Below are 12,035 nucleotides of genomic sequence, written 5' to 3'. Positions count from 1 at the left end.
AATCCAAAGTCCCTGCTTTGGTCCATATGCCCTCATGTCACTTGGTTTCAAACTATACTTCTTTTTCTTTTTCTTTCCTTTTCTTTTATTTTTTTGAGACAGAGTTTCTTTGTGTAACAGCCCTGACTGTCCTGGAACTCTCACTCTGTAGACCAGGTTGTTCTGAATCTGCCTCCCAAGTGCTGGGATTAAAAGCATGCACTTTTATACCCAGCTCACACTATACTTCTGATTTCCTTTATCAATGATTTCTCCTATCCATTATTTCCATCTTGTCATGATTTTCATGTTGATACCTGTTTACATAAGTATTTTCTAGCTCAGGGCTATTTTATATGTTTATATTTCTAGCCTGAATGCTCTTCATCTCAGATATTCAGGGGTATATCGTTTACTCCACATCTTATTTCAGCTATTGTTTTACTCAAAGACAGCCTTTTTTGATCCTGTAAATTGGCTCTTATTTCCCACAATAATCTTTAGTCCCCTTTATTTTATTCACTTTTGTGTTAGTAAAGACTAGGCATTGTTTGGTTTACCATGGTTCAGTGTGTGGCATATACAAGGCAGACAATAAATGTTTATGTTATAAACATTGCTTTTATTTACTTGTTTTATTTTGTATATGTGTATGTGTGCATATGAACATGTACACACATGTTTAAGTCTGTGGAGTCCAGAGGTTGACATTGGATGGCTTTCTTAAGTATTTCCCGGCATACTTTTTGATATAGTATCTCTGTCAAACCTGGAGCTCACTGATCCAGGAAGACTTAGTGGCAGTGAGCTCCAGGAATTCTCCTGGATGCATTCTCATTGCTAGGGTTGTAGGAGTGTACCATCACACTAGCTTCTTTACTTGGATTCTGGGAATCAAAGTCAAGTCCTCATGCTTGCATTCTAAGCACTTTACTGACTAACTCATCTCCTCAGTCTCATTTTATCTTACTTTAATTTTTAAAACAGGGTCTCATGTAGATCAGATCATGTACTTGCTATGTAGTTGGAGCTGACCTTGAATTACTAACCCTTCTGTTTACATTTCCCAAGTGATGGAATTGCAGACCTGTGCTACCATGCCTGGCTTGTTTCTATTATTCTTCATGATTTATTTTGGATACTGGGTCATATTATGTAGCTGAAGACTTTGCATTCTCCATCCTCTAGCCTCTATCTTCCTCCCGAGAGTGTGGATTATAAGTGTAATATCCTGTCCTATACATGATTTTGAGTGTTGTGGGACTTTTGTGACACTGCTTTTGGAGTGCTTTTACCTCTAAAGTGGCCAACTTACTGAGTCTTTCTCTGTCCCACCAGCCAGCTCCCAAATAATGACAGAGACTTATTAATTATGAAAGCTTGGCCTTAGCTTAAGCCTGCCCCCATTAGCTCTTATAACTTAAATAACCCATTTAAATTAATCTATGTTTTGCCTTGTGGCTTTTTACCTTTCTTTCATTCTGTATGTCTGACTCCTTCCATGTCTCCTTGGCATCTGACATACACCTAGATTCATCTCTTACTTCCTTTCTCTCTGCCCAGAAGTCACACCTATACCTCCTGCCTAGCTATTGGCTATTCAGCTCTTTAATAAACCAATCACAGTAATATATCTTCACACAGTGTACAATTATCCCACAACAGACAGCTCAGTCCATTCTTGGTGAATTGTGTGTTTTCATTGTGATGTTCAGAAATGAGATTCATGGCTTGACTCCCAGTCTTTAGAGAAATACAAAGCAAAAATAAGATAAAATAAAGAAGAAAATAAAAACAAAAAAGCCTATAGTAAATATGAGACTATCTCCAAAACATCTTCTCATAATTTATTATTTTGTCTAGAGCTATCCCTGGGTACTTGCTCAAACTAGGGTTTTATATGAAAGAAAAACTTCCCTTTTTTCTGCCTCCTTTCCTAAAATCTACTTATATTTTGTCCACACACATAAATGCAATGTCAATTGCTGCAGATGAGCCAAGTCTACCACTTTTTAAGCTGTCTGAAAACAAAATGGAAGAATTTAGTTTTGTTGTTGCTATTATTTTTGAAATGGAAGCCATGTCTTATCATCAGTAAAACAAGCTGAAACACTTATAAGTCACAATGAGAGAGTCTACCTGGGATTCTTCCAGTCCATTCCTAGGAACCATTATTGCGATTTGAAAACACTTTGGCTCTTAAGGCTGCCAAGGACTTTGAGGCCTCTGTTTCAAGGCTGAATACAGGCTGTTTCTTCTAACTTGGTTGTATTGTACTTTGGGGATATTATTGATATTAGTTATGGGTGAAGGGCAAACCTCAGAGTACTGAGAAGTACTGAAAGTTACTGGGAATAACATACCATAACTTCATGATACTGAGACCGAGTATTATTGAATTTTGATTAGTAACTGTCACTTGTTCTCCTCCAATCTTGTTTCTCTCTAAGAATGAGATATTTTTTTTTATTAAGAGTGAGAGTAGATGGAAAATGTTATGAACCAAAGAGGGCCACGAGATAAATACCAGCTTACCCTGTTTGGGGGAGCTACAAAGTAGGTGGTGGCTGCTAGAATTTCTACTATTCTACTAACCTCATTTTTGTGTATTGAGCTGACAAGAATTTATGCCAAATGGAAAGAGAAATGCTCAAAAATGCCACTGTCCTATGTACTTACAGAACAGAATTATTCCCATGACCTATTAAGTCTACAATTTAATTAGTGGGTGTCAGTATATGACCTGAATTGGATGTATTCAGATGATACACTTTGAACCCCTGGAACTTCTGGCAAGTCAGATTTACAAGTTCATGTTACATTTTTATTAACCCTTTGATAATGTGCATCTTTATTTCACATAATGGATACACTGACCCCATTTCTTCACATGTTACTTATTTAATGTCCATTTTCAGTCACCTTATGATGCAAGTTCTTTTGTGGTATAAGCTGCTTTTCTTATGCCTAGGACATAGTGACCACTCGCTTATATTTGTCCAGGATATAAGTGAATGGATAAGAGAGAGAGTGGGTATCAGGTACTATATAGGGTATGGAGGGGAGTGATACAGGCTTTCTCTGAAGTAACAGACTATACAGACCACTACTGGCTGGTAAATAACCCGCCATGTTGTTATTCTGGGGCTGAAATGAGCTAGAGGAACTAAGGAATGACTGACTCTTTTTTTTTACAGAATTGAATCTCCCAGGTTGCTACTTCCTGCTTCATGCATTGTATACCTATCTGGAGTTTGTGACTGCTGTTTTTGTAAGGCAGGATTTAGATTTGGAATTAATATGTTCCTAACCACGGTCCCAGTGGTGAAAAAAGTGACAGACAGACTAATAACCTTGACATTAAGCTATGACCCAAATGGATCATATCCAAGAACCAAATAATGAATATTTCTAAGGATCCCATGAGAAACAAACTGCTAGTCCTTCTTCTCCTGAATGTATTGAAATTTGAATAGCTATAAAATGTTGACATAACCTAGGAGTTAGGGATGCCAATTTACCTAACAATAAAGTTTTAGTGAGACAAAAGTAGAATTTTAATTATAGAAGCATAAAGTTTCATTTATTGCATGCCTAAGTTTGTGATCTAGTCACCCCTAAACTTCTACACTATTGACACATTTACTATAGAACTAAAAATCAAGAAGTATTTTTAAGCATATTCTCATTATAGTTGGCTATATTTCAATTGACAATTAGAATAAAAGAATAATCCACTTGCTTGGAGATGCTGCTCATGGAGTTAAAAGCATTTCCTGCTCTTGTAGAAGACCTGAGTTCCATTCCAAGCACCCACATGACAGCTCACAACTGCCTGTAGCTCCAGTTCCAGGGGATTTCATGCCATCTTTAAGTCTCTATGGGCATTCACAGACATACACTGCACAAAAACTCACATGGGCACATACATATGCACATAAATAAATGAGAAAGAAAATTAAAAAAAAACAGCTCCACTGACAAAAAGTAACATATTTGGTACTTGAGTTTGTACTTATTTTTTGTAGTTTCCATTAATATTTTATTTCTAGGAATCTTCGTGTTATACTTCATCTTAACGGAGTCTCCTTTCTTTTTAGAATTTATTCTTTAAATTTTTAAATTACATTTTACTTATTTCTTGTGTACATGAGAGTGCACGTGAAAGGCAGAGGACAACTTCTGGAACTCTTCTCTCCTTCCACCATATGAGTGCAGAGGTTCCAACTCCAGTCACTGGTCTGGGTCACAAGCACCCTGAGCCTCTGGGCCATCTTGTAGGCCTTTTTCTGAAATTTGTTAAAAAAATATGAAGTTTAAGGGGTGAAAAGGTAATTTATTCTTGCTGAATCTCAATTAACTAAAGGAAATGAACCCGACTGGTGCCTCTCAAACTCCTGGAATAGAGTTGCCAGCAAGCTTCCAAGTGATGTCAGTGCTATTGGTTGAGGGACCACACTGTAAACAGGGCCTAGCTGACTTCCAATGTTCTTTTTCTTTACCTTTCTAGGTAATTCATGGTATGTTACTTAATTCAGATTCAAATATGATATTCTACAAGTTATGTATGTATATATATATGGTTAGTGCATATACATATAGATACATAAAATTATATATTACATTTAATCTGTCCCAACAAATAAGTCAATATAAGGACACTACTTTAGTTTATAGCTATTGAATATAATAACATACTGATTCTCTCTCTCTCTCTCTCTCTCTCTCTCTCTCTCTCTCTCTCTCTCTCTCTGTATGAAAGTTTTGTCTGCTTGTATGTCTGTGTACCACATGTATACAGTACTCTTGGAGGACAGAAGAGGGCATTTGATGCCCTGGGACTAGAATTTCAGATGATTATGAGCTGCCATGTGAGTACTGGGAATTGAATCCCAGTCCTCTGGAAGAATAGCCAGTGCTCCCCAGCCTCTGAATTTATGTTAATACTCTGTAGTGATAGCTTATGTCTCATGGGATAAAACAAGGCTATTAAAATATGTTACTTGTATATGTTCAGAATATTTATCATCCGGTCCAAAGGAAAGGATATATTTGTAATGGTGTTGTTAACTGAGTAGGAAGTTGAGTAGCTGAATCTTTTGGTTTTTCGGGACAGGGTTTCTCTGTGTAGTTTTGCGCCTTTCCTGGAGCTCACTTGGTAGCCCAGGCTGGCCTCGAACTCAGCAATCCGCTTGGCTCTGCCTCTCGAGTGCTGGGATTAAAGGCGTGCACCACCACCACCCGGCTTTTTTTTTTTAAAGATTTATTTATTTATTATGTATAGTGTTCTGCCTGCATGTATGTCTGCAGTCCAGAAGAGGGCTGAATCTTAGCCACTAATGAAAAGGGTAAGACTGACACAGAATGATGTTCATATTATTTTCGTTACTGAGTTTGGTGCCACCAGGAAAACAAGACTGATCCATTAGCCACTGGCAAATGACATAGCATTTAGATTATATTTTACTGAAGCATATGTTTCTTTTTAAAGAATATTTTATTTTATGTGTATGAGTGATTTCCCTATATATAAATGTTTACTATTTGCATGCCTGATACCCACGGAAGTCAGAAGAGAGCATAGAATTCCATAAAACTAGAGTTACTGATGGCTGTGAGCCACCACATAGATTCTGGGAACTAAGCCTGGCCTCTTTGGAAGAGCAACAAGTGCTCTTAACCACTAACCCATCTCCAGCTCTGAAACATGTTTCATATCAGGACTTAAATGAAGACCAGTGTCAGTCAGATTAAACAGTCATATCTGCATGTATGAAGTGCTTGATAGTCCATAGATTAATGCCGCCATTGTAGTTCCCAGACTGATTTCTTGGTTCTTCTTTGTGCAATTCACATTTATCCTAAAAGTCTTTGGAAATCTTGGGGAAGTGAATCAGGGTTTTAGTGATAGTTAAATCTCTAGAGGTATCTTTTATTTTTTGTTTGTTTGTTTGGGTTTTATGCAGGGTTGGGGGTTGAGATAGGGTCTTTCTAGGTAGCCCAGGCTGGCCTGGAATTCACTGTGTGAGTTGAAGCCAGCTAGCTCCAAATTTGTGGCACTCTCCTTGCCTTAGCCCATGTTCTTATCATCAAACTATCCCTAAAAATCTCTTAGAGATCCTTTAAAATATTTGTTTTATGTGTATGAGTGTTTTGCCTGCATGTAAATTGTGTATCATGTGCATGTAGTGCCCACAGAGGCCAGGAGAAAGCTTCAGATTCCCTGGAACTGGAGTTACAGGCAGTTTTCAATTACCATGTGGGTGCTGGGAATTGAACCCTGGTCCTTTATGTGAGCAGTCAGTGCTCCTAACCACTAAGCCATTACTCTAGTCCCTAACATTGTTTTCTTTTTTTCTACTAGTTTAAAACAAAATAAAAATGAAACATACAAGCTCTTAGGATCAATGACAAAATCCCTGTGGACTTCAGTTTCTTCACCTGTGAATAATAGTAGGATTGGATGCTTTTTCAAAGACCTTTTCTACTTTTGTGTATATTTCACTGAAGCACTGATCAAAATTATTTGATACTTTCAGGTTCATGACTCCCCAAAATATAGAGTAGATTCATTGTTTAATCAGAATGTATGTCCATTGCTGGGAAGTTCAAAGAATTCTGTCAGTCTTGAGAAGTAAATCACAGTCATCAGAAGCTTCTGTAATTAAGTTTATTACAGAGAGTACAATATAATTTACATCTGCAAACTCTGAACCACCGAAAGTAATGGGATGTCAACGTTCACAAAGTGCTCGGCGAAGTCACTTCTGTTGAAACAGCACTAATGTAAATGAGGCTGCCATGTCAGGCCCAAAGAGCTGGAGAGCAGCTAGCTGCAGTGTCGAGTTAAATGGCTGAGGATGGAAAACCAGGTAGCCAAGCGAGTGCTCCAACTTCAGGAAATGGTCCAGGAATAGTCTTCTTGAAGTGAACCATGCCAATTTTCTGGGGATAGACTATTTTTTCTCATTGTACACCTATGTCTGCCAGTCCCCAGCCTAATAGCATACTGTGGTATATTCGAAAATGCCTTCATAGTCTCACTGCAAATTGGAGGGGCACAATAAAGTTAGACATGTGGATGTTTTGAAACTGCCTTTATTGTAACAATTGAGAAGTCAAATAATATGCAGTTTCCCCTCAGAATTTTCAGTTGTTCCAGGACCTTTTAAAGATTGTAAAATCTGTGGATGTTCAAGTGTTTTGTATGAAATGGAGTACTATTTACATGTACAGCCTCTTGCATGCTTAAGTCATCTTTATGTAACTTATCATTAACACAACAGTTGCCATATGTTGTATTGTATAGAGAAAATGACAAGAAAAGGGTTCATAGATGCTCATTACAGATGCAATAATTTCTAGTATTTTCAATCCATTTTTGGTTAAATCCTTGAACAGAAATCCCCAAAAATATGAAAGGTTCACCTTATCTTTGTACTTCACTTTTTTCCTGTTGTTTTTCTGCTGCATGTAACAGAAAATTTGTCTAACAGTATCTAATATCAAAAAGACTCAAACTGTTTATTTGACCAAAAGCTCAGAAGTAGGTAGCTCACTGCAGTGACATTGCTCTGTGATGCCACAAACTTAAATGATGTCTTCCTTAAAGCTACGTCACCTTTGGTGTAGTCAGAAACATATCCTCTTATGAATTCAAAACAGGAGCTTCAGCTTTGTTCAACACCATCACAACAACAACAACAACACTTAGAAGATGATGTGGAAAGAGACATTCTCTTCGTTATTTTTCAGAGAAAATGATTTTCCCCAGTAATCCTCAGTAGACTTATGTTTTGTTTATTAGCACTGATGTAGATACTCACTCCTATAATAATTACTGACAGAGTGATATGGAAAATGCCATAAATGTTGGAGATTAATCAGAATTCGTTTCCTGAGAATTTCAAATGTTTGAAAACAACAGGACTTTCATCAATAGTCCAAAAAGATAGTCCTTGAAACTTATCTCTAAGTGCATACTGTGAGCACATGTCAAAGGTAATTCTTTAATGAGCAAGCCAACCAAACAGTAAAACTCTTTTAAAGGTGGTTGGTACATAGGGCTAAGAGAGGAAAGAATGCTGAAAAGCAGATGCCAGATGAGATGCAAAATGGATTAGAATCATCTTTAAGTACAGAACTGGGGGTTACCTTTATTTTTTAAAACAGACAGAGATTCCTTACCACATATTAAGTTTTTTACAAGTGTTTTTTTTTTTATCTTTACATAGTCAAGAGAAAAGTGTAAGCTAAAAAATAATTCCCTAAATAAGCAGATACTCTTGGTTGGATCCTATTAGGCATAGAAGGAAGGTAGTCCTTGCTGTGCTTTATTCCCACACTTGAGATACTAATTCTTGGCAGCACCGAGCTACAGGAATAGGAGGATTTTCTTAGCAAAGATCAAGTAGGAAATGTTTGTAGGCAATCAGTAATGTCTGCTACAAGTCTCTTATTTCAAATGACAATCATGAGGTAGTGAAATTGTTTTCAGAGTATCATCTTAAACATGGATAACAACACCAAGCCTTCTGAAGCTATGCATATATCTCCTATTGTTAGTAATAGTCACACACTGTGTTTTGAGCAGTATCTCGAGTGTTGCACAGAGCAGTTTTTATTGACATTTCAGTCTAGGCTCTAATTTGGGGTGGACATTAGGTTTCTTCTTCCACTCAGCTTCCTTGTCACTGATGAAATGATCGTGTTACTAGGAGGCACTTTCTTGACTTTCTCTAGAGAGGGTTTTGCCGTTTGTGATTTATTTTCTTTGATGATAGTCCTTGAAACTTATCTCTAAGAAGAGATTGCTTCCTTCTTCCCACAAGCTCATCTCTGGGTAATAAATCTCAATAGACATTGAAGTTACCAAGGAGCCCGCACTGTGTGGGCTTGTTTGTTTTTTCTTCTGTTATTTCACCTATTGACTCACTAAAGCCAAATCTTGAGCTTTATGTCATGACTCAAATTCTGAAAGGCCCAAGCAGAACAGGATACTGCCTGTAAGAATGCAATTCTGTAATCTACTCCATTCCTTGGGATAAAATTCACAGTTGAGATGTGAGTATTATAATGTGTCATACATTGGAGGATGTGCATAGCAGTTTTAAGTGAACAGGTCATGCTCTCTCTGGTAACTGCTCTTTGTATCATGAATCGCTAGAAGGTCTTATTAATAAAAAAAAAAACCTCAGAGGCAGGTATTGGGGTAAAAGCTAGAAGATCAGAGAAGCAGAACAAGCTATAGCCACCTCACCTTGCCAGTTCATCAGCTGATTCTGTTTCCTCAGACCGGAAGCCTCTGAGTTCTCATCCAAATGGATCTCTGCTGAACTTCTGCTAAAAGCCTAAAAGCTTAATCATGTCTCTAGTTCCTGGTCCTCACACCTTATATACCTTTCTGTTTCTGCCATCACTTCCTGGAATTAAAGGCGTGTGTCACCATGCCTGGCTGCTTCCAGTGTGGCTTTGAACTCACAGAGATCTGGATGGATCTATGCCTCCCAAGTGATAGGATTAAAGGCATGTGTGCCACCATGTTCTGGCTTCTATGTCTATCTAGTGGCTGTTCTGTTCTCTGACCCCAGATAAGTAAAGTGCACAATATATTGGGGGACACAATATCACCACAGCTCTTATATGAAAGTCATTCAACAGGGTCATATGAGAAACAGCTTGTGTAATTGGTGTTTCCTTTACAGCATTTCATGAACCTATATTTCCCTTTTTATGACTTACAAAATCAATTAGTTAAAAAAGTATTTTGTGTTTGTGTATGATGTTTGCAAGAATGGGCACATGCATGCTGCAATGCAGATGCGGAGGTCAAAGGATAGCTTTGTGTAGTTGGTCTCTTCTTTTGCCTTTATGTGGTTTCTGGGGATTGAACTTAGGCTTCTGGATTGCGCAGTAAGTGCCTTTATCAGCTGAGCCATTTTCCTCCCTTGGTTTACAAATTCTTAATGAATGGGAATTGCAATATTGTCCAAAATGCCAAAAACTGGTTAAATGGCACTTTGGAGAAGGGAATAGTGGTACTGACTTTATCTTAATATCATATATGAATATTTACAAGCTAGGGCATTTTGCCCTCAGTAATAGGAAAACCTCAAAAAAATTCCTGTATTCATGAGATAGCTCAGTAGAATAGCACTTGCAGAGCAAGTGTGAGGCTCTGGGTCAGTTCCCCCAGCACTACCAAAATTAAAGTGAATACAAACTTAAAAACTATAAATAAAGAACAAAAAATTCAACATTTTGAGAACAAGTGACAGTTGAGTGCTCAGGCCTAAATATGACAGTTATGCCATCCCCTCCAAGATTCAGGGAACATTGCAGAAGAATGGGCCAGGGAGGATTATAAGAGCCAGAGGAATGGGATGGGGTTGTAAAACAGCTTCTAGCTGCAATTCACAGTCACTGCAATAACAAGCTCTCAAGGTCTGTGGATGACTGCACTTGGTCTGTACGAGAACAAACTGATCAGCAGTGACATGCGCATGGGGGGCTATCTAAGGTGTGCTACCCCTCATTGCGGATCTGTTTTCAAAGGTTGAATTCAAGGAAAGGGCAGTCATTGCCTTCAGTTGTGTACACACTAGTGACTCTCCAGATTACGGTGGATAATCCCAATGTAGTGGTCACACAGAGAATTCAGTTAAACTAAATGGGTCACAAAATAAGACCAAAAGTCATGAGTCTGGGAAAGGGACTATTAGGGTGTGGTAGGAGAAAATAAAGATGGCAGAGGGAGAAAGTAAGAATTCATTATAGACATATATAAAATTGCCAAAGAACCAATTTAATACAAAAGTGAAAACCAGCATTTTATTAATCCCCCCTCCTCGATAATGTTGACTAATCTATCTATGGTTGAGGCTTCCCCATAGGTCAAGTGACTACAAGGTTAAGAAATGTAAAGTGCTCATTTTTGGCAACACATACTTTTTAAAAAATGAATATCATATTCATTAGATTTGGAAGCAAAATAGTGTATCATGATGGAGATGGTAGGAGATGAATACGATGTTTTACAAATTATACAAAAAAAATTTAAAAGCCGTGAAATCACTGTTGTTTTATAAAAGCAATTCCTTCTTTGTGGTTTTATCAAATAAGCTTCACTTACATCTAGGTTTTATATATTGAGCAAATGTTACTGTTCTTTTTGATTTTTGTAGCTCTAATAAATATATTTACAGAACATTTGGAAGGGAGTTGTTGGTTTGTTTAGTTTTTGAGATAGGGTCTCTCTACATAGGCCTGGCTGTCCTGGAGCTCACTATGTAGACCAGGCTAGCCTTGATCTCACAGAGATCCTCCTGCTTCTGTCTCCTGGGTGCTGATGGGTTGGGAGGGATTTTTATATAGTCTCCCTGTGTTTAGTGCTATGATACATAACAATTATTATTTTGAGCTAAAAGCAATAGATTGTAGCTCTGTAGTGATACATAAATACAGTCAATGGGTACTGATAGTGTGATAGGGCAAGGGGCCTAAAAGAAAGCAGAAATGCATGTCTCTGGGAACATAAGAATTCATCAATTTTACTTGGGTACCTTGGAGAGTTTTCAGAGGAGGGGGATTTGAATGAGCCTTGGTACTTGAGAAAAGCTTCAATCTGGAACTATATTCCAGAAAAGGGGAGGACATAAGCAAAAAACACAAAGAAAGGATAGGGAGTGCTGCTTGGATTCTCTTCTATAGGCACTCAGAAGCCAGGGGAGATATTGATCAGGAGGTTGACATATTCTGATCAGTGCTCTAGCTACATAAAAGCTAGATTTTCTAAGAAAGACTGGGTAAGAGAATATAGTTAGAAGGAGGTTATAATGATTCAGGAAAACAAAACAAAAAGATAGGCCTGCCAGAACCAATAAAATCGTCAGTCTTTCCAGGGAAGAAGACACAGCTCCATTTATGATTTAGTCTGACAAGCAGAAGATAAACAAAGAAAAAGAGAGATAGAGTTGCTAAGGCAGGAATTGTTGGGTGAGTCCCACTTCCTTAGAGCATAAAAAGCTATTTGCTGAGTAAGAGGATTGATTGAAGAC

The sequence above is a fragment of the Peromyscus maniculatus genome, chromosome X (genome assembly GCF_049852395.1).
Source record: "Peromyscus maniculatus bairdii isolate BWxNUB_F1_BW_parent chromosome X, HU_Pman_BW_mat_3.1, whole genome shotgun sequence".
Taxonomy (NCBI): domain Eukaryota; kingdom Metazoa; phylum Chordata; class Mammalia; order Rodentia; family Cricetidae; genus Peromyscus; species Peromyscus maniculatus.
The sequence above is the reverse complement of the archived record's forward strand: the minus strand, read 5'-3'. Positions refer to the sequence as shown.